At 45.4% G+C, this 27,441-nt stretch overlaps 1 protein-coding gene and 1 non-coding gene across 3 annotated transcripts in view; one reads left to right on the top strand and one right to left on the bottom strand.

Annotated features, from left to right (window-relative positions):
• LOC126263030 (carbohydrate sulfotransferase 11-like) overlaps positions 1-27,441 on the bottom strand; it is a 396,515-nt gene that overhangs the window by 334,258 nt on the left and 34,816 nt on the right. The gene's annotated exons all lie outside the window — the stretch shown is intronic.
• Positions 25,100-25,174, top strand: Trnas-cga (transfer RNA serine (anticodon CGA)). The gene has a single exon. It is a non-coding gene; the product is annotated as a tRNA-Ser (tRNA).

Raw genomic sequence — 27,441 nt, 5'->3', positions numbered from 1 at the left:
CGCTGCCTGCCGGAGGGCACCCTGTACCACTGTCATTTCCATTCCTGTCACACTAGCAAACAGAAGGAGGGAAAAACGACTGTATATATGTCTCCGTATGAGCCCTAATTTCTTTGTGGTCCTTACGAGCAATGTATGTTGGTGGCAGTAGAATCGTTCGGCAGTCTGCTTCAAATGCCGCTTCTCTAAATTTTCTCAATAGTGCTTCTCGAAAAGAACGTCGCCTTGCCTCCAGGGAAGATCTCCGTAAGACTTACGAGTTGTTCAAACCTACCGGTAAAAAATCTAGCAGTCCGCCTCTGAACTGCTTCAATGTCTTCCTTCAATGTGACCTGGTACGGATCCCAAACACTCGAGCAGTACTCAAGAATAGGTCACAGCAGCGCCTTATATGCGCTCTTCTCTGCAGGTGAGCCGCTCTTTCCTAAAATTCTCCCAATAAACCGAAGTGGACCATTCGCCTTTCCTACCACAGTTCTCACATGCTCGTACCACCTCACATCGCTTTGCAACGTTACGCCCAGATATATAAACAAATTCACTTTGTCAATCAGGAACTAGTAACGCTGTATCCGAATATTACAGGTTTGATCTCCCTACTCATCCGCATGAACTAACACTTTTCCATATTTAGGGCTGGCTGACATTCATCACAACAAATAGAAATTTCGAGTAAGTCGTATCCTCCTACAGTCACTCAGCTTCGACACCTTACCGTACATCACGGCATCATCAGCAAACAGCCGCAGATTGATGCCTACCCTAACCGCCAAATCGCCGGCCGGTGTGGCCGAGCGGTTCTAGGAGCCTCAGTCTGAAACCGCGCGACCGCTTTGGTCGCAGGTTCGAATCCTGCCTCGGGCATGGATGTGTGTGATGTCCTTAGGTTGGTTAGGTTTAAGTAGTTCTAAGTTCTAGGGGACTAATGACCTCAGATGTTAAGTCCCATAGTGATCAGGGCCATTTGAACCATTTGTGAACTGGTACAACATGCAGCAGAGAGAATGTTGTTCTTCAGTCCAATTGTTCTTCAGTCCAATCTACGTTGGCAAGTATGGCTTAGTTAAATAATAAATTATTACTATGTATGTGTAATTCGATGTAGCAGTACAATTGCTTTATTGCAGAATCAGGGTCCGTTCACGGACACACGTCGGTAGAAACTTTTTTCCCCTTTTCCTATCAGGAAGTATCACTTGAAGCTTGTCGCCTTACTTGGTTTTCACCATATACTCAGAACAAAGTTTACGCGGTTGACAGATAGATAGTGCAAACGACTAGCCTCCCTTAGTTTGCTTGATGATTATGGCGGCAGGAAGGGCGTCACGCAACAGATTAAGACAAAATTGTCGATTACGAATGAGAGACGTCCCGTCTCTAGAGGAGTCTGTCGAGGCGGGCAAACGCCGGAAAAAACTGTTCTATTGTCACATGCCTTTAAAAATTTTACTTGAAAGACCTGCTGAGAGTTGAGATGCGAGTGCGTGTTCGACTTTGCCTGAATACTCAAAGATATCTTCTGATTTGGTTGGACAGACATCGCCTGTATGGCCGGCCGAAGTGGCCGCGCGGTTCTGGCGCTGCAGTCTGGAACCGCGCGACCGCTACGGTCGCATGTTCGAATCCTGCCTCGGGCATGGATGTGTGTGATGTCCTTAGGTTAGTTAGGTTTAACTAGTTCTAAGTTCTAGGGGACTAATAACCTCAGCAGTTGAGTCCCATAGTGCTCAGAGCCATTTGAACCATTTTTGAACATCGCCTGTATGCGGTCAGGTTCTCACGCTACACAACCTTGGCGACGTATTTCGTTCTTTTTTCTTGTGCTTTATTGGAATAAGTTACCAAAAAGTGACTTCAAATCATATCCTGTTACGCGAATGCTGTCAGTGTTAAGTGCTTGCTCTAACAGAAGATGCCACTACTGTGGGCTCTTTGTCAGTGTCAGGGCGCTTACACAACACGGAAAACGCCGGACTGGATGTTACGGCTTCACGGAGTGCATTAGCAGACGCAAACTCGAGGAGATAGCAAAGGTTTCAAAACAGACTTTACGTCAGTGACACAGAATTCACGCACTCAGGAGTGGAGAGTAAAATATCTGTCCGTCAAATTAGCTGCAATAGTATGCTATGGATTAAATGAGTACATTTCTCCGGCTCTGAAAGGTAATGTCTCATCTTGTTATCAAAGTCTTGGCCTGTCTCTAATTAGCAACAATCAGAATGAGTGGGAGATGGTGCATAACTTATCTTGCAGACCCAACATCGTTTGACAGTTCATAAATGTTGGCCACTGATGGGATCGTGTATACTATTGGAATTCACTCTCTCAGCGTCAGTTAAGGCCTGAAGATCGTGTACTGAGTTACCCGAACTGGTTGCATTATAATATGAGGAGAGCACCAGGCTCGCTAAATCACACGATTTCAATCCTGCAGAAAACGTATGGACTACCTGGAACTGCGGATGAAACACGGAAATCAACATCCTCGCCGTCTGGTGGTTCTACGGCACATAATGACTGAGTTACTGTTGGTTTCTACGTCTTAAGCTTACTGATAATTAATTAAAGAGAACGTTACACCCGGCGAGATTAGCTTTTCTTTTAAGCATCCAGTGCGGTTATTTTACAAATTTTTTTGCACATTTTTGATTTTTTTAGATTAAAAACAGCAATTTACTTACGGCGTTTCTGCCTCTTTGTTTACATATTCTCCAGACCACTGCTCCTTCCCTCTTTGTTAGCAGAGGTTGATATCGAAAGACTTCGTTTCACATACACACTTGGCAGTTTTTGTCTTTCTGTACTTTCTTACGCTGCATTTGCGTTGTTTACACTTCATCTCACTTTTGACAATCAAACTGAAGTATGTGTGTTCTCAGTCAGCACAGTATTACAGTGTTTACGTCTGTTAGTTTGTTTTCGTGTAGGTTGAGAGCACTGCCAACCTGTGAAACTACATTTCTTTAAAAAAAAAATATGTCGTGCGTGTGTGTGTGTGTGTGTGTGTGTGTGTGTGTGTGTGTGTGTGTGTGTGCGTGCGTGTATGTTAGTGAGCGAGTTTAGCTGGATACGGCATACCTGAATAAACTTCTGGACTCCTCTCCTTGCCAATTTGAGGCCATTAACAATGCTGCAGGTGGCTTTACACGTCATTAATGTGATATCTCTTGCTGGTATTTAATTTTTTTTTTGTCTATTGTGCTAATCTTCACAGAAAAGGAACACGACTGAACGCATGACTAAGGAACCTTTTGCCGTGGGGTATTAGTGTTTTTACTCCGTGCGAAGATTCAGCAAATTCGGGCAACTGGTGGCAGTGGGCGAGGAGTTTCGCTACCGACTTCTTTCTTTGCTGTGCCGGAGTTTTAGCAGTGGAAGGAGCGAACGTAATCCTGTGTGGTCTCATATAGCTTACTTCGGAGGCGGTCGACATCAAGTGGACATATTGAAACGTCCCGTCTCCTCCGTGCTTCACAACTTCCGAGCGTTGTCCTACGTTACCGCCCCTGCCGCAACATGAATCCGCGATGAGAGGCGCGCGACTCAAGTAGCGCAAAGTATTGCCCGACCACGATATTGCTGCACTTGGCCACTCGTGGTCGTTACCGACGCGATGACGTTGAGGTAAAAAAGTACCGTAGTGATCAAAGAAAATGCATCGCACTGCGAATGACTGCAAGACAGTTGTTCATATACAATCGAGTGTTTCAGCGGGTACTCGTGAAATATCACGATAAAAATTCACGATGAGCTGGCCGAAGCGACATCACTCCCAGGTGCAGTAATATTGCTGTGTAGACTTCCTCTGAAACTTTTGTTGACGAACTCTGATTATTTCTACGAAGTGCTAAACATATACTATCACGTTAAATAAAAGTAGACAGCATCCTTTGACCTGCGAGTCTGTTAAAATACACTACTGGCCATTAAAAGTGCTACACCATGAAGATGACTTGCTACAGACGCGAAATTTAACCGACAGGAAGAAGATGCTGTGATATGCAAATGATTAGCTTTTCAGAGCATTCACACAAGGTTGGCACCGGAGGCGACACCTACAACGTGCTGACATGAGGAAAGTTTCCAACCGATTTCTCATACACAAACAGCAGTTGACAGGCGTTGCCTGGTGAAACGTTGTTGTGATGCCTCGTGTAAGGAGGAGAAATGCGTACCATCACGTTTCCGACTTTGATAAAGGTCAGATTGTAGCCTATCCCGATTGCGGTTTATCGTATCGCGACATTGCTGCTCGCGTTGGTCGAGATCCCGTGACTGTTAGCAGAATATGGAATCGGTGGGTTCAGGGGGGTAATACGGAACGCCGTGCTGGATCCCAACGGCCTCGTATCACTAGCAGTCGAGATGACAGGCATCTTATCAGCATGGCTGTAACGCATCGTGCAGCCACGTCTCGATCCCTGAGTCAACAGAGGGGGCCGTTTGCAAGACAACAACCACCTACACGAACAGTTCGACGACATTTTCAGCAGCATGGACTATCAGCTCGGAGACCATGGCTGCGGTTACCCTTGACGCTGCATCACAGCGAGGAGCGCCTGTGATGGTGTACTCAACGACGAACCTGGGTGCACGAATGGCAAAACGTAATTTTTTCGGAAGAATCCAGGTTCTGTTTACAGCATCATGATGGTCGCATCCGTGTTTGGCGACATCGCGGTGAACGCACATTGGAAGCGTGTATTCGTCATCGCCATACTGGCGTATCACCCGGCGTGATGGTATGGGGTGCCATTGGTTAAACGTCTCGGTCACCTCTTGTTCGCACTGACGGCACTTTGAACAGTGGACGTTACATTTGAGATGTGTTACGACCCGTGGCTCTACCCTTCATTCGATCCCTGTGAAACCCTACATTTCAGCAGGATAATGCACGACCGCATGTTGCAGGTCCCGTACGGGCATTTCTGGATACAGAAAATGTTCGACTGCTGCCCTGGCCAGCACATTCTCCAGATCTCTCACCAATTGAAAACGTCTGGTCAATGATGGCCGAGCAACTGGCTCGTCACAATACGCCAGTCACTACTCTTGATGAACTGTGGAATCGTGTTGAAGCTGCATGGGCAACTCTACGTGCCCAGGTGTATCAGGCCGTTATTACGGCCAGACGTGGTTGTTCTGGGTAGTGATTTCTCAGGATCTATGCACCCAAATTGCGTGAAAATGTAATCAGGTGTCTGTTCTAGTATAATACATTTGTCCAATGAATACCGGTTTATCATCTGAATTTCTTCTTGGTGTAGCAACTTTAATGGCCAGTAGTGTACTTACTTCTTCCGTATCACCAAGGGAAAGCAGAAAGGTGGAAGGAGTATACAGAGGGTCTATACAAGGGCTATGCACTTGAGGACAATATTATGGAAATGGAAGAGGATGTAGATGAAGATGAAATGGGAGATACGATACTGCGTGAAGAGTTTGACAGAGCACTGAAAGACCTGAGTCGAAACAAGACCCCCGGAGTAGACAACATTCGATTGGAACTACCGACGGCCTCGGGAGAGCCAGTCCTGACAAAACTCTACCATCTGGTGAGCAAGATGTATGAAACAGGCGAAATACCCACAGACTTCAAAAAGAATATAATAATTCCAATCCCAAAGAAAGCAGGTGTTGACAGATGTGAGAATTACCGAACAATCAGTTTAATAAGCCACAGCTGCAAAATACTAACACGAATTCTTTACAGACGAATGGAAAAACTAGTAGAAGCCGACCTCGGGGAAGATCAGTTTGGATTCCGTAGAAATACTGGAACACGTGAGGCAATACTGACCTTACGACTTATCTTAGAAGAAAGATTAAGGAAAGGCAAACCTACGTTTCTAGCATTTGTAGATTTAGAGAAAGCTTTTGACAATGTTGACTGGAATACTCTCTTTCAAATTCTAAAGGTGGCAGGGGTAAAATACAGGGAGCGAAAGGCTATTTACAATTTGTACAGAAACCAGATGGCAGTTATAAGAGTCGAGGGACATGAAAGGGAAGCAGTGGTTGGGAAGGGAGTAAGACAGGATTGTAGTCTCTCCCCGATGTTATTCAATCTGTATATTGAGGAAGCAGTAATGGAAACAAAAGAAAAATTCGGAATAGGTATTAAAGTCCAGGGAGAAGAAATAAAAACCTTGAGGTTCGCCGATGACATTGTAATTCTGTCAGAGACAGCAAAGGACTTGGAAGAGCAGTTGAACGGAATGGATGGTGTCTTGAAGGGAGGATATAAGATGAACATCAACAAAAGCAAAGCGAGGATAATGGAATGTAGTCGAATTAAGTCGGGTGATGTTGAGGGTATTAGATTAGGAAATGAGACACTTAAAGTAGTAAAGGAGTTTTGCTATTTGGGGAGCAAAATAACTGATGATGGTAGAAGTAGAGAGGATATAAAATGTAGACTGGCAATGGCAAGGAAAGCGTTTCTGAAGAAGAGAAATTTGTTAACATCGAATATAGTTTTAAGTGTCAGGAAGTCATTTCTGAAAGCATTTGTATGGAGTGTAGCCATGTATGGAAATAAAACATGGACGGTAAATAGTTTGGACAAGAAGAGAATAGAAGCTTTCGAAATGTGGTGCTACAGAAGAATGCTGAAGATTAGATGGGTAGATCACATAACTAATGAGGAGGTACTGAATAGGATTGGGGAGAAGAGGAGTTTGTGGCACAACTTGACCAGAAGAAGGGATCGGTTGGTAGGACATGTTCTGAGGCATCAAGGGATCACCAACTTAGTATTGGAGGGCAGCGTGGAGGGTAAAAATCGTAGGGGGAGACCAAGAGATGAATACACTAAGCAGATTCAGAAGGATGTAGGTTGCAGTAGGTACTGGGAGATGAAGAAGCTTGCACAGGATAGAGTAGCATGGAGAGCTGCATCAAACCAGTCTCAGGACTGAAGACCACAACAACAACAACAACCATATTAATGGCCTGCAGCAGTCCAAGTACTTTAAAAAGGCTCTCAGATCGACTACTGAAATGGAAAATGAGCGCCGCAAGCATTCATTACAGTTTCCAAACGGTTGACAGACTCTCCTCCACAAACAAAACTACACGATACTGCAGTACATGCATGCATGTCCAAAGAAACATTGCACAGCACTTACGAACTACATAGGCACTACAATACCGTATTTATTCGCCGACGTCGGCAAGCAACTATCAATTAAAATGTCTCCCCTGCTGGGGAATATACATAATGAACGTACGAGTGCAGGTTGTAGACACATGGTTGACGAAATACGGAAGTTACGGTGCGCCCGTGAAGCATAGTCGGGTGGCACAGTGGTAAGCCGACCGCTCGCGATAAGGGGAAGAATTGGGTTCGAGTCGCGGTCAGGCACAATTGCTCATTGTTGCCATTCCATTATACAGCTGGTGATAGTCCATATTCGCAACTGCGAAAAATTTCAAGTGTAAAGAAACTGGATAACAATCTAAAGTTCAAAAAGGCTTAAACCAGACACCAAAACACCACATGCTTCTACTGGAACAGATGGATTTTATCGTCTCGTTGTTTTCAAACACCTTCAGATTGAACATTTTTCGAGGATGACTGCCAACAGCCGTTAAGTAATGTATAAAATGCATATTTGAACCATCAGCTGTTTTTATTTTAAACCCAAATTCTACCGGTTTCGGTCTTTGACCATCTTCACGGATAAAGGGTCAAAGTGGTTTTAGTGACGATATTGCTTTAGTCATTACTTAAAATGTGCACTACATGCCATGCCATGCCACATTCATGGCATGCACTACACGTTTTAAGTAATGACTAATGTAATATGGTGGCTTAAACCATTTTAACCCTTCGTCCGTGAAGATGGTCCAAGATCGCAACCGGTAGAATTATGCAATTTATACCTTCAAATTGCTTCGCGCTGTTCTAGGCAGGTGGGCAACGTCTTCGTACTACGTTCATGTATGCACGCCTACATCTACCTTGAAAAGCGGTGGGAACTGAATAACGCGCGCCCGCGCGGCGGAACGCAGTTCCGAACACTTTCGAAACTTCCCGCACAGAGAGAACAAATTTACTGATCACCGCCTACCGTCTTCCGAAATATACATCGTAACACCACCTCGACCCCGGAGATCTTCAAAACTGCCTCCTGCACTCGGCCGACTCCTCGATTTCGTTAGCTTCGAACTGCTCCACGAAATTATTTAACGTTTAGGCCTTTAAGCTGGTAAGTATCAGTAGAAGAATGGAGGCATTTTCAGTATTCATTTCTTGCTCCCATTAACAAAGCTCCCTGCAAAGGGTGTCGGAGAACACTGGCCATTGCGGGAAATCACAAACATTTAAATCACGTAAGCTCTGGCCCGAATCCAGTTAGACGCTTCAAGGGGGGACCGGTCCGTCCGCCTCTAGGCTGGATACCTTCTTCCATCCATACGGAGAACACAGTAGCCACCTGACGAGCATATAGGTGCGGCTCGCAGACGATATGCTACAAAAGTCTGCGTAGAAAATTGCCTAGTCTCTCTTTTCCTTTCTGTCACTCCTCGTTCACATTTTCCGGCGGATCTAAGAAGACGCCTGTAGGAAGCTACTCGTCCGCTGCTATTGTGTTGATCGATTTCGATAAAACTGACACGGTTCGTGGCAGAAAAATAGTCCCACACTATTCTGTCACAACATAATTTCTTGTTAACGCAGGTTACCTTCTGGTTCCAGTAAATTCCTTGAATCACTAATGACGAATTCCGGGACGGTTTCTTCGGCAAATTCACGACCCTTCAACAGTCTCATGGTGTTCACCTGACCATGTGCTCAGCACCTAAATTAATTAAATTAATAGACGTTAACTTCAAACGATGCGTTTTGTTATTTAATTCACACTCTTCTCAACTGCAAGAAGAAAAAGGCGAAGTTGATTTTTGAAAAGCACGTCGCAAAAGTGAGGAAAGTCGCCAGAGACAATGTTACGGCGTCGTGCTAGAATGGGTTGGCGAACTTTTCGCCAGACCATTACATATCTAAATTATTTGACAGAGGTGCAGGCGTTTCAGTGAAGACACAAGAGGACTGGAAGATGGAATAATGAATTAGAATAGTTTAGAAGAAAGCCGGCCGGAGTGGCCGAGCGGTTCTAGGCGCTACAGTCTGGAACCGCGCGACCGCTACGGTCGCAGGTCCGAATCCTGCCTCGGGCACGGATGTGTGTGATGTCCTTAGGTTAGTTAGGTTTAAGTAGTTCTAAGTTCTAGGGGACTGATGACCTCAGAAGTTAAGTCCCATAGTGCTCAGAGCCATTTTTTAGTTTAGAAGAAAATCAGCAAGAGGTAAGAGGAAACAGAAGAAGTCGAGAATTGTTACTGGCGGGCGGTAACCGCACCAGGTTTGGTAATCAGTATTTGTTTCGAATCTGACTGATGGAGAGGAAGAAGAGCACAGATGTAAATGCAGCCACGGGTAATACCATCGGCCAGCAAAGATAAGAAAGGTGCACGGACTGTGTGTCCGAGGGGCAAATTAAACAGTACATGAACTTCCGGAATTCCATAAACAAGTTAGAACTTGCGAGTGCGTGGTACACATTTCTGGTTGACAGTGAAGCCAAATAAATATGCACGCCACTTCATAATAAAAGTTCTGCTGGCTTGTACACATAGTTAAGATAACATCTGAAATTTGTCTAAATATTACATCGAACCGCATTATGAAGTACTACCTGTGTGATTTAAAACATTTCTCGTTTGTCAAGCTGATTTCTGGAGCAGTATTTCAGGGTGAAATAATTTTCAGTTTAATTTGCCTAAATTAGATTGGATGCTCCGCCATTTGTCGCAGCCAGACATCAAGATCAACTGTGTCAGAGCGGTCCAGCGAATTCGTAACACAGGAGCCAGCAACAGACAACTATCTACAATCCGAGGTAGGAACATGGGGATATGGGGCAGCCACAGTCTTAACATCTGTAGGGCAACTTTGTAAGCAGGCGAAAAATAACGCTATATCTGATGATCCTGATGCAATATTCGTACCGAATAAGCTCTACCTATAAATATTTGTGAGAGCCAAGGAATAATTAAACAAAGCAAACAAACTTTCTTTGAAGTAGACAACAGATTATCAGTATCAAATACATTGGCATGTTAAAGTGTAAACAACACGCTATTCCGCTCGCAGATGAATATATACTTTTACTTTATACAAGAACGAGTATTTAATTGAGCACAATTGAGTGAAATAAAAGATCCAGTTTGTTTCCCGGCAGTTAATTATGCGTTGCAGTTCAAATGATAATATGAACGCTTTCTGGTTAAGATACTTAGATATAACGCGTTAACTGAAGCAGAACGCAGAATATGCGTGGGTAAATAACACCCCTGTCCACAGCAGAAATTGTTACTAACATTTGCCGCATTCAGTTCTGAAACTGAACGGAAAATAATACATACGCTTTATGAGCTTCATCTTTAATACTGCAGTTCGTTACTGATTATTTAATGTTCTGTAAACCTTGAACATATGAGTGTGTTCGTCTTTCACGTAAAAGTTGAACGGAAGGCAGCCGCAGAAAGTCAAAAATTACTCAAATGGCTCTAAGCACTATGGGACTTAACATCTGAGGTCATCAGTCCTCTAGACTTAGAGCTACTTAAACCTAACTAACATAAGGACATCACACATATCCATGCCCGAGGCAAGATTCGAACCTGCGACTGCAGCAGCAGGGCGGTACCGAACTGAAGCGCCTAGAGCCGTTCGGCCACAGCGGCCGGCCGCAGAAAGTCGCTGAACAATGTATGTGATGGTCGATTATCTTGACGGGAGAAAAGTAGTAACTATATTTGTTGACAGCAGTTTTTTTGAACAGAACAAGTAGTGAAATACTCAAATGTTCAAATGTGTGTGAATGCTGAGGTCATCGGTCCCTAGCTTACAGACTACTTAATCTAACTTAGCGCTACGGACAAAACACACACCCATGCCCGATGGAGGACTCGAGCCTCCTACGGGAAGTGGGGGAAGGGGAGGGGGGAGAGAGGGGGGCCGCGCGAATCGTGGCAAGGCGCCTCAGGCCACGCGGCATGTGAAATACTAAATACGTTTGAGTACGGGGATAAGAGAGCAGTTAAACTGACAGTGGAATCAGTGAGCTGGAACAGATATGAAACAGCACTTTTAACTATTTGATAAAACTATAGTCATAAATACTAAGCCGTCGGTCATTGCTAGTTTGAGCCGCTTTGACTGGAAATTTGTTACGGATCATAAAATTAATAAAAACTAACAACTGTAATTTTTTTGTTTACGGAAAGCTATCAGATGTTGGTTAGCAAGCTCTGTTGGAGACACCCTCACGCAGATGTACACATACATCTATAATCTGCAAGCTCCGCTATGGTAAGTGGCGTAGGGTAGTTTCTTTACCACTGCTATTTCTTCCACTTACAGGAAGAACGATTGTCGGTAACCCTCCGTGTGAGCTAAAATCTCTCTAATTTCCCCTTCCTACTCTTTTCGTAATATAACCATATAGCTTGGGATGTATTTGTCGATGTTAATGAAGTTTTAATAGGTTATAGGCATGTATATTGGTAGTGGAAATCTCAACTTACGGAATTTTCGCATCACCCATAAAAAGTTCTTACGTTTTTTCTTAACTTTTTCTCAGCCCAGGATAAGCATATAGCAGAAAGTGTGGGTTCGTTTTGTAAGGTCTCTTTCGTAGAGCTAAGAAGCTGCAACCTCTTCGACCGTACGTTGTACTACGGATTTTATAAAGAGTAATATTGGAAAGCAGTTGTGTGCATATTGGAATTGCGGGGTGCAATAGCGGAATCAGGTGCTACGTTGCCACGACCAGGTATAAGAGTTGCGGCTTGGTAGCAACGCAGCAATATTTTTACTTTCAAACCTTGATTCCGTTTTGTGTGTAAAAAATTCATTTTCCACACCCTTTTCTCGTGAGGGCTTTGGACTTTCAGTGGCAGGTTTAAAAATGGTTTGCTTCCATTTAGAAACGTCAATACTGTACAATTTTTACAAGAGCTATTTGTCGTATCATACAGAGATCGGGTCGCCACACCAAAGTCGGCAACACGAAGCGATACTGCAGACATTATCGAGGGCTTGCTGCAATCCGCAGCGACGCGTGGGAGGCGCTCCTTCAGACCACACCTCTCTTCTCAGTACCGCAACACCCACACGCTCAATATAGTGCTGAACTAGCAAGAGCTCTCCCACCTGAAGGAACATCATAGTATACAATCAACACGAAAGTTCCTGATGGGCTTTGTCATTTAAATGTGGGACATTATAGTGGAAGAGTACAATTTGTTAATCTGTGGCTCAAGTGATGCTTTGATACTCAATAATAGTCGTGGCTTACCATGTACTCCTATGACAAAGAAATGTGTCAAAGTTAAGTAAATCTTTTATTCATTTATGACATAAAGTGAGCTGATATTCAATCCGTTGTATTTAAAAATGAACCATCTCCCAGAGCACTCAAAGAGCCCACAGTTGAGGCCGGAAAAAGTAGTTTCGCCTTGTCACAACACTATTTTTTTAAAAAAATCTTTATTCTTCAATATATACGATACATAAAACAACCCAGCACCTTAAACAATTAGTGGGTCCTAATTGATACAATACAAGTGTTATTACTACAGCTTATTCTATGGTTAGTTCTCCTACTCACACTATGGGCACTACTATTGTGTCTATATTCTGTTAGCCTATTTCTACTTGTGCTAATCTACTTTACTGCAGCGGTACAGGTGTGCCAGAATTGTATAAACCTACGTTGTTGTGTTCACCGAGCTAATCCCGCTGAACATGCCCATGGCACCTGGCTGGCCCGGAGTTATTGATCGCTGCAGTGCTATACTAGTGTTGCTATCCTAGCTTATCCTACATCCAACCTAATATTTAACCTAATGTCGAATCCGGTGAGTGTCTGAATCGGTAAGAAAGGCGCACCCTCCCCCTAATCCCAGACGTGGCGGATTCCAGCCGTGAAGCGGCTGGCCAAGTCCACGCCTCGGCGAACGGGACAAGTGCACGGAGTCAAGTCAGTAGCAATGTGTGATCTTAATTGTTGTTCCTTAGGAATTCCTTTATGACTTTGTGTGAGATTTCGTTTGCCAATTTATTCCAGATTGAGAAGTGGCCCCCATGCCTGAGCAGGTGGTACGTGTCACGGTTGGGTAACTGATGACGTAATTGTGGCGCTACGTCGTCGAAGAGGTGGCACTCATACACCACATGTTCTGGGATGCCTGGTGCGGCCCCACAGTCATACGTTGGTGTAGCCCGTTTCCCGACCCGTAAGAAAGTGCAGCAGTCCTCCTGAAGGCTTAAAATGTTTTAATTGCAGTCGCTCCCTGATATTGGGCAGTAATTCGTGTGTTCTGCGACCGGTTTCTTCATTGTCCCACTGTTCTTGCCAAAGCTCTGCCCCCTGCGTCTGATTTCCATTTTGTTTCCCACGTGAATCCCAATTAGTTCGATTATCTTAGTCGTGCGGTAGCGTTCTCGCTTCCCACGCCCGGGTTCCCGGGTTCGATTCCCGGCGGGGTCAGGGATTTTCTCTGCCTCGTGATGGCTGGGTGTTGTGTGCTGTCCTTAGGTTAGTTAGGTTTAAGTAGTTCTAAGTTCTAGGGGACTTATGACCACAGCAGTTGAGTCCCATAGTGCTCAGAGCCATTTGAACCATTTTTTTCGATTATCTTATTCCTGTTTCCCTTTTTGACCCAGTACCATGTCGCTTGATCTCTGATCTTTATGTCGAGCGGACAGAGCCCCATTAGTACTGTTAGCGCTCCCCCCGGGGTTGTTCTGTATGCCCCTCCTGATCTCAGGAGCACATTTCGCTGCACTCTTCTCACAGCCATGGCAGGCATGACCCTCGTGAGCCTGTGGGCCCAGACTCCTAACCCGTATCCTACAATTGATGTCAAAATGCTATTATGGTATAATTTTATTAGTTCTGGTGGCAGGTGGAATCGTTTGTGTCCAATCGCTATTAGATTGTTGAGCGTTTCTAATGATCTTTGTGTAACGGTGTCAATGTGTGATGTATAATGTGTCAATGTGTGATGTATAATTCCACCTCTACAACACTATTTACATTATTTATTCATTTTTAAAGTAATTTTTGCTACCAATATTCTTCTCAGAACTGCTGTCAATCATGTTGATTACGACTGGCGCGATGTGAGGAACATTTTCAGACGCTTCATCTTTCCCTCCAGTAGTTCTAGATACGTGGAACTTAGGGAAGGCAGGAAAAGGTGTGGACGGGGCCTTGCTCAGTTACCGCTGGTTGCTCAGTAAACACGTACACTTTATTTAAGGAAATAATTTTGTAAAAACAATCATTTTAAAAAATTGACTGTAACACAAGCTACACTGACGGCTGAAGTCCTTATTAAGAAAAATTCAAATTATTTGTCGGCTGAAGGCCACAAGCAATAGGAATAATTTAAACAAAATATTATTTTTTAAAAAATTACACAATCAGACCATATAAGAAGGGAGTGATCCACAGACAGTGCTCCAAGGATCGCCCTGAGAAAAGTCCCTACAGCTGCGTAAGCAGTGAAGACAGGCAGCCAACAGTCATGCTCACTTAACGGGATGGCAACTCAAACTAGGAACAGCTTAACGGCGACCAACACACTCGCAAAATCTACCTAAGATGCGATAACCAATACCACGACAGAATAACAGTTAGCATCGTCAAATGACAAGCATTTAATTACACAAGTTGGCTCCACCAAATGCTAGTACGCAGACAGGGTTAAGACCAAACTGCCTATTCAAAATCTGACTAGATAAACATAGAACCGCAAAAGACAATTCGATAAACAACTCAAACAATACTAAAACAGTCACTGTACAGCAACAAGACGAATTGCATGTAGACATGAACGCTAAGAACACAGAAACGGTGGAAAGACCAGATACACGTCGTCCACTGAGACGACCGACCGAACGACCAACTATCGGTCGTTGCCAATCAAGTCAGGCAAGGGAAACGTCGGAGTATAAAACCGCCAACTGACAGCTTGATTGCATGAGGTCACTTCGACGGACGGACACACACACACACACACACAAGTGAAAGTTGCACTACGCGAATATAACGATCCATTCAACTTAAACTCGCTGTATCCGGACCTCGACGTGGTCGTGCACTCTCGCGACCGCGTCCTTCCATCGGGCAGGTGCATGTATCGCCAGCTCCCTAGCCGAGTACTGGCGCTGTCGGATCTCACTGCTGCTCCGCCGGCCGGGATGGCCGAGCGGTTCTGGGCGCAACAGTCTGGAACCGCGCGACCGCTACGGTCGCAGGTTCGAATCCTGCCTCGGGCATGGATGTGTGTGATGTCCTTAGGTTAGTTAGGTTTAAGTAGTTCTACGTCCTAGGGGACTGATGGCCGAGCGGTTCTGGGCGCAACAGTCTGGAACCGCGCGACCGCTACGGTCGCAGGTTCGAATCCTGCCTCGGGCATGGATGTGTGTGATGTCCTTAGGTTAGTTAGGTTTAAGTAGTTCTACGTCCTAGGGGACTGATGACCTCAGAAGTTAAGTCCCATAGTGCTCAGAGCCATTTGAACCATTTCACTGCTGCTTCGTCCCAACTGAACCGCCGACACACGACGACCCGGAAATAATAGAGGTCGCTCCAAGGATAGTACCACAGTACTCACTATCGATAGACGCCGCTGCTGCCACTCACGGACAGACAAAGCGAGCAAACGTAGTGGCGCCAGTGAGCGCACTAAGACAACGAGAGGTCACAATCGGAATACACGACGCCAACCTGTCAACGGCACAAACGCGAGCCGGAGCACGGATCAGTTGTGTTGATTTTTCCTAGAATGTTTAATCTCATCTCGGCATCAAACGCTAAATGCTTCCACCGTTTCTTAATGTATTAGCCGGATTCGTTTTTGCTTTTTTTTTTCCCCTTTTACGTAAGCCTATATGAGCTCGACTCGATTAAGCTCGCAAAGGGCCACTGTCAACCAGATAAGTTTTACATCTGGTCGAAGTTATTTAGTTACTTGTTCCAGTTTCTTTATTGGTGTTTGAAGATAAGGCCTGGCTTGCATTATCTGTCCCGCCTCTCAGTTTGCTAAAATCGTCAGCTCCAGGTGGTAGCGAAATATTCTTTGATGCTATCCAAGATATGACTTTGTCTCTCAGCCATCGCACGCTCGGGTTTTTAGTTGAAGGATCGACCGTCGTATGATAAAGGTCTACAAAATACATCTGACCTCAGAGGCAATAAACTGAGGACTTTCTTGAACCATTCTTCATAATGATACGAGTTCATTTCGTTGTGGCAATCACCGGTTCCCTTCTTCCCAATAAGACAAATGTCTGCACCGTCAATAAACCCTTCATTTCCAGTGTGTAAAATTATGATGCGTTTCCCAGCTCCAGACGATGTCATGAATCCTCCAAGTCATCGAAAAATTTGCTGAATGTATTCTTGGTGCTGATTATAGTTGTCAAAGCTACTTTCTAAAGAATCAATCAAGTTTTATTGCCACTCAAACTTCATTGCGTGATTCCGTCCGCAGTATCTCCCGTTTATAAAGAAGATCTCGTAGCCCTGTGTTCGTATCTCTCTCATTATTCTAAGGAAGGTATGTCGGGATGAAGCAGCTGTCACATACTCCGTTAGCATTGGTTTTATGTTAAGGTTTCTGAAAACGAACTCCACGCTTTCAACTACTTCCAAAAGAGTAGAGACTGAAATACTGGGAAAATCTGCCATATTTTATATCAGTTTCAGGTGTGAAGTATCTTATTCACGTAAAATTTTTGAACAGTTCTTCGTATTGTGCAAAAAAGTAAAATCATCGCGGTAGACCCTCGGACGCTCTGGACAAGCGCCCTATTTTTTTTCTTGACCTGGGTGACGTATTTTAATCATTCTCCTTTGACGCTCCTGCTCCCTCGAATGACGACAACGATATTCCTAGACAGTGTGCCACTCCCTGATACACGGGAAACCTACTGTCATCTTCTCCAGACCCCCGCCCCCACCTCACTTAGAAAGAAATTAATAGCACTTATAGCCACCGAAAGTTCACACGCTGAATACGGTGGTCTCGGAGGCATCAATATAAGATGCAGCTACCACGAAAGAGACAGTCAGACAATAACAATAGCATACAGGCGAAACAAGGTCACAGGCATTCCGTTTCCCAACCGCCCGGGGGTAGCTAACGGTACGAGGCAACGCTGAACTCAATTTCACTACCATGCGCGCTGCTGATTGCAAGATCACACAAGCGCAGAAACACTTCAATATTACTCTTTATAAAATCTGTACCACAGTGTAGGGTAACAGTGGTTGCATTTTCTCACAACCATAGAAACCTTCAAAACAATCCCACGCTTTCTGTTGTATGTTTATTCTGGGCTGAGAAAAAGTTACTTTAGGAATATCGTAAGAATTTTTATCCGGGTGATCGTAAAATTGAAATTTCCGCTACCAGTATGTGCGCTTATAATCTGTTAAAATCTCATCAGCATCGGGCAAATACAATTCAAACTATATGGTTTTAAAGTGAACAGTTTCTAGTGAAGAAGCCCAAACCCCGACAATCTCTACTACAATATAAAATAAAAAAAATATAACATGTATTGAACTTTAAAACCAAGTTATTCCATTTAGCCAAACGCAGAAAAGACAAGAAAAATATTGGTGTAATTCACTTTGCGTCAGTCTCCGTAAGTCCACCTTTATGCAGATCGTTGGGGGACCTCGGCTGTTCAATATAAAATGTCGAAACAAAACACCCTTCAGCCGTCTACATTGCAATTGTTATTTTATTTGGGCAACCAGTTTCGGTGCCCTGACCGACGTGTAGGAGGAATCCCACCTCTGGCCCAATCAAAATAGGGGTCGCATTTAGTGACTGGTATCCATAAATTTTTGAGACAGCGATCTCTTCGTTCGCCACTTGCGATTTGCCTATTGGTTCGTTTGTAATTAAAAAGTAAATTCGAGTCTCCATAGTAAAAGATTCGATACTAGTTGCGAATGTACCAGTTTCTCGCAGTCGTTGTTCTAGTCCGATGAAAATGGTGTGTGAAATAAACTGCAACAGGGTGTGTGTGCGTCCTGTGAAGCGGGAGATTTGAAAGAAATCTCTGCGACGCTTTCGCACTTAATAAACGTGTTAAGAAACGTACTGCTCTTCCCTGTTTCCTTCTCAATCCCGTCTGATAAGGCTTCCAGACTGACGTACAATGTTCAAGTACCGGTCGAACAAAGGTTTTCTAAGCTCTCCCTTCGTTGGTGGACTACACTTCCCGAGGAATCTTACAATGAACATGTTTGGCATCTGCCTTTTCTACAGTTACTTTTATGTGTTCATTTCGCTTTAAACTGTTCCGTACGCTTTCTCCCAGACGGTTTATAGATGTAGATGTTTCCAGTGGTTATTCTACAATCGACTAGTCCTAAGATAACGGACCTTTTCGCATATTTATTTGCAATACGTAGCATTTGTTTATGCTGAGGTTCAACTACGTGTCTGTGCACCAAGTATCAAGCCTCTGCTGGTCTTTCCGCATTTCGCCTCCGTTCTCTAGCTTGTAGCGTCTTTATATACAGGGTAATTCAGTGATGATGTAAATGACTTTCAGGGACGGTGGAGAAGGGTAAATGTATCAAATAGAGGTAAGGAAACGTGGTCTGGAAACGACTGAGTCGCAAGTTACAAGCGAAAATCGTTCTGATATCTATCTGCAAGCTGTTTGCTTCGGTGTTTTGGGAGGAGGTATTATGCCCCAAAACAATAAAAAATCCAGAGAACATGGGCTTTGAAATGCATACACTAAGAGCTGTGAGCAAGTGTTCCATAGAAGAGATATGTTTCACAGTAGCAAAGCATATCTCTTCAGATATTTATTTAACAGCCCGCGTTTTCTGGATTTTTTTCTTGTTTTGGGCCATAATGCCTCCTCCCAGTATACCGAAATCAAAGAGCTGGCAGTAGAAGAATACATCGCATCACGTTAGTCACCCATATTCACGTTCACTGGTTCCGGCGCAGCGGTAAATTGTACATACACTCCTGGAAATGGAAAAAAGAACACATTGACACCGGTGTGTCAGACCCACCATACTTGCTCCGGACACTGCGAGAGGGCTGTACAAGCAATGATCACACGCACGGCACAGCGGACACACCAGGAACCGCGGTGTTGGCCGTCGAATGGCGCTAGCTGCGCAGCATTTGTGCACCGCCGCCGTCAGTGTCAGCCAGTTTGCCGTGGCATACGGAGCTCCATCGCAGTCTTTAACACTGGTAGCATGCCGCGACAGCGTGGACGTGAACCGTATGTGCAGTTGACGGACTTTGAGCGAGGGCGTATAGTGGGCATGCGGGAGGCCGGGTGGACGTACCGCCGAATTGCTCAACACGTGGGGCGTGAGGTCTCCACAGAACATCGACGTTGTCGCCAGTGGTCGGCGGAAGGTGCACGTGCCCGTCGACCTGGGACCGGACCGCAGCGACGCACGGATGCACGCCAAGACCGTAGGATCCTACGCAGTGCCGTAGGGGACCGCACCGCCACTTCCCAGCAAATTAGGGACACTGTTGCTCCTGGGGTATCGGCGAGGACCATTCGCAACCGTCTCCATGAAGCTGGGCTACGGTCCCGCACACCGTTAGGCCGTCTTCCGCTCACGCCCCAACATCGTGCAGCCCGCCTCCAGTGGTGTCGCGACAGGCGTGAATGGAGGGACGAATGGAGACGTGTCGTCTTCAGCGATGAGAGTCGCTTCTGCCTTGGTGCCAATGATGGTCGTATGCGTGTTTGGCGCCGTGCAGGTGAGCGCCACAATCAGGACTGCATACGACCGAGGCACACAGGGCCAACACCCGGCATCATGGTGTGGGGAGCGATCTCCTACACTGGCCGTACACCACTGGTGATCGTCGAGGGGACATTGAATAGTGCACGGTAGATCCAAACCGTCATCGAACCCATCGTTCTACCATTCCTAGACCGGCAAGGGAACTTGCTGTTCCAACAGGACAATGCACGTCCGCATGTATCCCGTGCCACCCAACGTGCTCTAGAAGGTGTAAGTCAACTACCCTGGCCAGCAAGATCTCCGGATCTGTCCCCCATTGAGCATGTTTGGGACTGGATGAAGCGTCGTCTCACGCGGTCTGCACGTCCAGCACGAACGCTGGTCCAACTGAGGCGCCAGGTGGAAATGGCATGGCAAGCCGTTCCACAGGACTACATCCAGCATCTCTACGATCGTCTCCATGGGAGAATAGCAGCCTGCATTGCTGCGAAAGGTGGATATACACTGTACTAGTGCCGACATTGTGCATGCTCTGTTGCCTGTGTCTATGTGCGTGTGGTTCTGTCAGTGTGATCATGTGATGTATCTGACCCCAGGAATGTGTCAATAAAGTTTCCCCTTCCTGGGACAATGAATTCACGGTGTTCTTATTTCAATTTCCAGGAGTGTATATTGCGATTTAATTAATACGCTTGTACTATTTTAAATCTCTGGTGGCGACTTGTTCCACTGAGTTAAAAAAAAGTTCCTGGGAGGTCTCGGAGTGCCGTTCTGACGCATTCCTGTCAAAACCGAGGCCTACTCACCAGACGCAGCTCCGGGTGATTTCTTCCTCATCTCCTATGAAAATAAAGTTGAAGGGGCGGCGGGGGAGGAGGGGGGGTGGAGGGCTTCCAAGATTTGATACAGCGGAAAAGATTCAAGTATAATCCTAGAGGGAATTACACATCCCAACAAACAAAGGCGCGAGATTAGCCGAGCGGTCTCACGCGCTGCAGTCATGGGCTGTGCGGCTGGTCCCGGAGGAGGTTCGAGTCCTCCCTCGGGCATGGGGGTGTGTGTTTGCCCTTAGGATAATTGAGGTTAAGTAGTGTGTCAGCTTAGGGACTGATGACCTTAGCAGTTAAGTCCCGTAAGATTTCACACACATTTGAACATTTTTGAACAAACAAAGGCTCCAGAATACATTTGTTAACATGCAGAAACGTCCCGATCGGTATATTCGCTCTCAGGGAGACTGCTCTGAAGGCGGTTGTGCAGAATAAGATGTACTTAAGACGTCAGAATTTTAATTGGTGTGAACTGCCCGAAAAAATTCTCAACACCAAAAAATAATTAATGTAGAGTTATGAAATTTCGCGAATACATTTGTCTAGGTAACATATTTAAGTGGTTAACAGTTTAAGATCACCGGTTAATATATGCGCGAGACAAGCCACTGCAAAAGTGAAATGCTGGTGCATTAATATCCGATGTAACAGCCAGAATGTTGAATGCAAGCATGCGAACGTACATGCACTGTGGTGTACAGCTGCCGGTTGTCAGTTTGTGGGATGGAGAGCCATGACTGTTTTACTTGGTCTGTCAATGCAGCGACGGTTAATGCTGTTTGTAGATGACGTTGGAGTTGTCGTGTGATGTTGTCCCGTACGTGCTAGACTGCAGACAGATCTGATCATCTAGCAGCTCAAAGCAACATGTCATCACTCTATAGAGCGTGGTGGGTTACAACAGCGGTGTGTTGGCGAGCGTTATCCTGTTAGAAAACGTTCTTGGAATGGCAGAACAAGAGGTCGATTCAGCAGAGTGTGGTACAGATTTGCAGTCAGAGTCAGGGTGAGTACGATAACCACGAGAGTGCTCATGCTGTCACACTAAATTGCACCCCAGACCATAACTCCAGGTTACGTGTAGCTTGCAGAGTGATTGTTTGCAGGCCCTCATCTGGCCTCATTCTAACCAATTCACGGCCATCACTGGCACCGAGGCAGAACCAGCTTTCATCAGAAAACGCAACAGGCCTCCACCCTGCCCTCCAATGACCTCTCGCTTGACACCACTGTAGTCTCAAATGGCGGTGGTTTGGGGTCGGCGTATCTGGCTCTGAGCATTCGTTGAAGTAACCGATTTGTAACACTTTGTTGCTTCACTGTGGAGCCAACTGCTGTTCAAAGTACTGCTCCAGATGCAATACGATTGGTCTTCCCTCTCGGTAGTGCCACGTGACCGTCCGGAGTCCCGTCTTCTTGAGACTGGACATTCTGGTGAGCAGCGCTGCCAGCAATCGTGTACAGTGGCTACGTTCCTGTCAAGTCTTCTCGTAGCCCTATCACTCAACCTCGATCAAACTCAGGCGTTTTTATCGCCTTAAAGGCGCTCTAGACTGACACAAATAACGACGTCTAATCTCAGAGATAACTAACACTGCGAATAGCTTGTTCGTATGTTGAAAGCGCTATAGACTCTGTTAATATCGCTGACAGCGCTCTGCGCCCTCGGCAAGAGATTCTGTGGTTGGACGGACTAGCAGTTAGCTAGTGGATAGAGAAGTTAAAAAAAATGGCTCTAAACACTATGGGACAACATCTGAGGTCATCAGTCCCCTAGACTTAGAACTACTTAAACCTAAACATCCCAAGGAATCTTACAATGAACATGTGTGGCATCTGCCTTTCCTACAGTTAGTTTTATGTGGTCATTTCGCTTTAAACTGTTCCGTACACTTTCTCCCAGATGGTTTATGAATATAGTTTTATTCTACAATCGGCTAGTCCTAAGATAAGGACATCACACACATCCATGCTCGAGGCAGGATTCGAACCTGCGACGTAGCAGCAGCGCGGTTCCGGACTGAGCGCCTAGAACCGCTCGGCCACAGCGGCTGGCGATAGAGAAGTATGGCCATGGTTTTCTTAGTGGAGACTCTGTGTTGGTAGGACATGCATTGTATAAGTGAGACGCAAGAAAATACATTGTTTGCTCTTTCCTTTTCTAACCATATGCCTCCTAGTAGTCAGAGTCTACAAGTTAGAATCTTTTTATTTAGATGGCTGTAGTTGCTGCTTGCTGTAATTGCTGTAGTTCGTGTTATGAAGATTTTCTGTGAGGTACGTGACTTATAAAAAAAATGGGGTTCGTGATTGAAATGAATTTAGGCAATTAACAGAGTTGGAGGTAGTTTCATATTTCTTTAATTTCATATTTTTTTGGATTTTTATAATTTCTTGCAATTCAGATCCAATCTTTTGTGTTAATTATTGGAAGCCATGTTGACACTGTATAGCAGTCAGATTGCGATGGGGTTGTATATTGTGGGTAATCTACACCTACATCTACATCCATACTCCGCAAGCCACCTGACGGTGTGTGGCGGAGGGTACTTTGAGTACCTCTATCGGTTCTCTCTTCTATTCAAGTCTCGTATTGTTCGTGGAAAGAAAGATTGTCGGTATGCCTCTGTGTGGGCTCTAATCTCTCTGATTTTATCCTCATGGTCTCTTCGCGAGATATACGTAGGAGGGAGCAATATACTGCTTCACTCCTCGGTGAGGGTATGTCCTCGAAACTTCAACAAAAGCCCGTACCTAGCTACTGAGCGTCTCTCCTGCAGAGCCTTCCACTGGAGTTTATCATCTCCGTAACGCAAGCATGAAGAATGCGAGACTGGAATAGAAGGGAGAACCGATAGAGGTACTCAAAGTACCCTCCGCCACACACCGTCAGGTGGCTTGCGGAGTATGGATGTAGATGTAGGTGTAGATTACCCACAATATACAACCCCATCGCAATCTGACTGCTATACAGTGACAACATGAGTTCCAATAATTAACACAAAAAAATGGATCTAAATTACAAGGAATAATAAAAATCCAAAAAGCGAATAGGTTAAGCTTGAGTTATCTACGTCAGGGAAAATTCTGTAGGTCAGTGTTTTAATGATAAAAATAATTGAAGACAGTAGTTTCAACACTCAGCGTGTATTTAAAGCAAACCTGACTTGCATCCTCATAGTGGCGCTACAAGCGCTATCCTTATGCGACTGGCGCGAAATGTGAACAGACATCAGCTTTCAGATGTAGAAACACGCCTACCAACTTTCGTTTATGTCGCACAACTCCTCCTTAGTCTTGCGATTTGTTTTTCCGTCAGTGCATTTTAGGAACCAGTGGCTTTCACCTCGTGCACATCGTTGCTGGGAAATGTTTGCGGACATAGTTGTTTACCAGCTGTTTTACAGCTTCAAACGTCTGATTATTTTACTAGTGAGTTAATTTGTTAAATATGTAGTTAGAGTAGGCTGTATAGGTTTTTATGTTGGTAACGCCACGTAGTGCTCTGTATGAAAATCACGGACTGTGCTGTGTGCAGTCTGTGGCTGGTTGGCATTGTTGAAATATTCGCTATTGTAGTGTTGGGCAGTTGGATGTGAACAGCGCGTAGCGTTGCGCAGTTGGAGGTGAGCCGCCAGCAGTGGTGGATGTGGCGAGACAGATGGCAGAATTTGGAGAGCGGACGATCTGGACGTGTGTCCATCAGAAAGAGTAAATTTGTGATACTGGATATCATGAACTGATATATATGATGACTTTTTAAAATTATGAAGGTAAATACATTGTTCTCTATGAAAAATGGTTCAAATGGCTCTGAGCACTATGGGACTTAACATCTGAGGTCATCAGTCCCCTAGAACTTAGAACTACTTAAACCTAACTAACCTAAGGACATCACACACATCCATGCCCGAGGCAGGATTCTAACCTGCGACCGTAGCGGTCGCGTGGATCCAGACTGTAGCGCCTAGAACCCCTCGGCCGGCTGTTCTCTATCAAAATCTTTCATTTGCTAAGTATGCCTATCAGTAGTTAGTGCCTTCAGTAGTTAGAATTTTTTATTTAGCTGGCAGTATTGGCGCTCGCTGTATTGGAGTAGTTCGAGTAACGAAGATTTTTGTGAGTTAAGTGATTCATGAAAGGTATAGGTTATTAAACTTCCTGGCAGATTAAAACTGTGTGCCGGACTGAGACTCGAACTCGGGACCTTTGCCTTTCGCGGGCAAGTTTCATATCAGCGTACACTCCGCTGCAGAGTGAAATTCTCATTCTGGAAACATCTCCCAGTCTGTGGCTAAGCCATGTCTCCGCAATATCCTTTCTTTCAGGAGTGCTAGTTCTGCAAGGTTCGCAGGAGGGCTTCTGCAAAGCTTGGAAGGTAGGAGACGAGGTACTGGCAGAAGTAAAGCTGTGAGGAGGGGGCGTGAGTCGTGCTCGGATAGTTCAGTTGGTAGAGCACTTGCCCCCGAAAGGCAAAGGTCCCGAGTTCGAGTCTCGGTCCGGCACACAGTTTTAATCTGCCAGGAAGTTTCATATCAGCGCACACTCCGCTGCAGAGTGAAATTCTCATTCTGGAAACATCTCCCAGTCTGTGGCTAAGCCATGTCTCCGCAATATCCTTTCTTTCAGGAGTGCTAGTTCTGCAAGGTTCGCAGGAGAGCTTCTCCAAAGTTTGGAAGGTAGGAGACGAGGTACTGTCAGAAGTAAAGCTGTGAGGACGGGGCGTGCGTCGTGTTTGGATAGCTCAGTTGGTAGAGCACTTGCCCGCGAAACGCAAAGGTCCCGAGTTCGAGTCTCGGTCCGGCACACAGTTTTAATCTGCCAGGAAGTTTCATATCAGCGCACACTCCGCTGCAGAGTGAAATTCTCATTCTGTATAGGTTATTGTTAGTCAGGGCCATTCTTTTGTAGGGATTATTGAAAGTCAGATTGTATTGCGCTAAAAATATTGTGTGTCAGTTTAGTGTTGATCAGAGTAAGTAGAGAGAGAAATGTCTGAGTACGTTCAGTTCTGCTCAGCTGTTTGAGTATCAAATAACGTAAAGGCCGGCCGAAGTGGCCGTGCGGTTAAAGGCGCTGCAGTCTGGAACCGCAAGACCGCTACGGTCGCAGGTTCGAATCCTGCCTCGGGCATGGATGTTTGTGATGTCCTTAGGTTAGTTAGGTTTAACTAGTTCTAAGTTCTAGGGGACTAATGACCTCAGAAGTTGAGTCCCATAGTGCTCAGAGCCATTTTTCGAAATAACGTAAGGGGTTTATCAGCACAGTAATTCATTAATTTTTCTAAGGGGATGTTTCAAATATTTGACTTTAAGCACGTAAAATTTTCGAAAAGGTCTGAAATTACGTGTAAAGTTTTTTGGAAATCTCTAAGTTCTTTCATTCGCAAATACTGGATGGATATCGTCTGCTACGTTGCGCGTATTGAGATAGGCTGGTATAGTTTCTGACTGTTATTCTTGTCTCACGGTGTCGAGCCTTTAACATAACATTCTAAATTACAGTAGCATATAAAATTTCTAAATTCATTCAGTAACTGTACGAAATACGAAAATTTCGTTGCTCCTCTCGGCAGTCGTTGGATAGGCAACCCTCAACTGGTACCGTGAACTACGAGCCGAGTTTATACGAGCAGACAGCGGCCACGCATCGAGTGCGGACGCAGGGAGAGAGGGGGCGCAGAGACACGCTGACACGGCTGTAGCCCGGAAGAAGCGCGCGCGTTATCTGCAGAGTCAGACACGGCGCCGCACTCGGGCGGCTGAGTGCGGCTTAGCTGCCCGCCTGCCGGCTTTCACAGCGGCGCCCGACTCTGCCAGTAACGGCCGTCGCGGGCACCCGGTACAAGAGCGACACGGCCCACTCGCCTGCTTGCCCTCTGTAGTTCTCTCTTTTGGCTGTATGTCACAGGTACTGTTTGTGAAGTTCCCTCGTGTCTGACTGCAGAGAGCAGCTATCTGCCTCGAATCCAGAAACCTCACTGCATTTTAACGTTGGGCTATTTTCTGCGTAGTGTTCTATTTATGTGGGTGAAACAGGTATCAGGATTTCTTTCCTTTATGCACTGAAGAGACAAAGAAACTGGTACACCTGCCTAATGTCGTATAGGGCTCCCGCGAGCACGCAGAAGTGCCGCAACACGACGTATCATGGATTCGACTAATGTCTGAAGTAGTCCTGGAGGGAATTGACGCCATAAATCCTGCAAGTTTGGCCGTAAATGCGTAAGAGTACGAGGGTGAGATCAAACACTTCTCAGAAGACTGTTTCTGCAGCCACACTGTAGCAATTCTGGGTGTGTGGGGTACGCATTGTCCTGCTGGAATTGTCCAAGTCGTTCGACGTGCACAATGGACATGAATGGATGCAGGTGATCATACAGGATGCTTACGTACGTGTCATCTACCGGGGGTGCCATATCACTACAACTACACACGCCCCACACCTTTACAGAGCTTCTACCAGCTTGAACTATCCTCTGCATCCCCTCGATACAATCTGAAATAATACGCCTCAGATCAGGCAACATGTGACTGGATTTGCGATTTCCTGTCAGAGAGATCACAGTTCGTAGTAATTGACGGAAACTCATCGAGTAAAACAGAAGTGATTTCAGGCGTTCCCAAAGGTAGTGTTATAGGCCCTTTGCTGCTCCTTATCTATATAAACGATTTGGGAGATAATCTGAGCAGCCGTCTTCGGTTGTTTGCAGATGACGCTGTCGTTTATCGACTAATAAAGTCATCTGAAGATCAAAACAAACTGCAAAACTA

The sequence above is a fragment of the Schistocerca nitens genome, chromosome 6 (assembly GCF_023898315.1).
Source record: "Schistocerca nitens isolate TAMUIC-IGC-003100 chromosome 6, iqSchNite1.1, whole genome shotgun sequence".
Classification (NCBI taxonomy): domain Eukaryota; kingdom Metazoa; phylum Arthropoda; class Insecta; order Orthoptera; family Acrididae; genus Schistocerca; species Schistocerca nitens.
The sequence above is the reverse complement of the archived record's forward strand: the minus strand, read 5'-3'. Positions and strand labels throughout refer to the sequence as shown.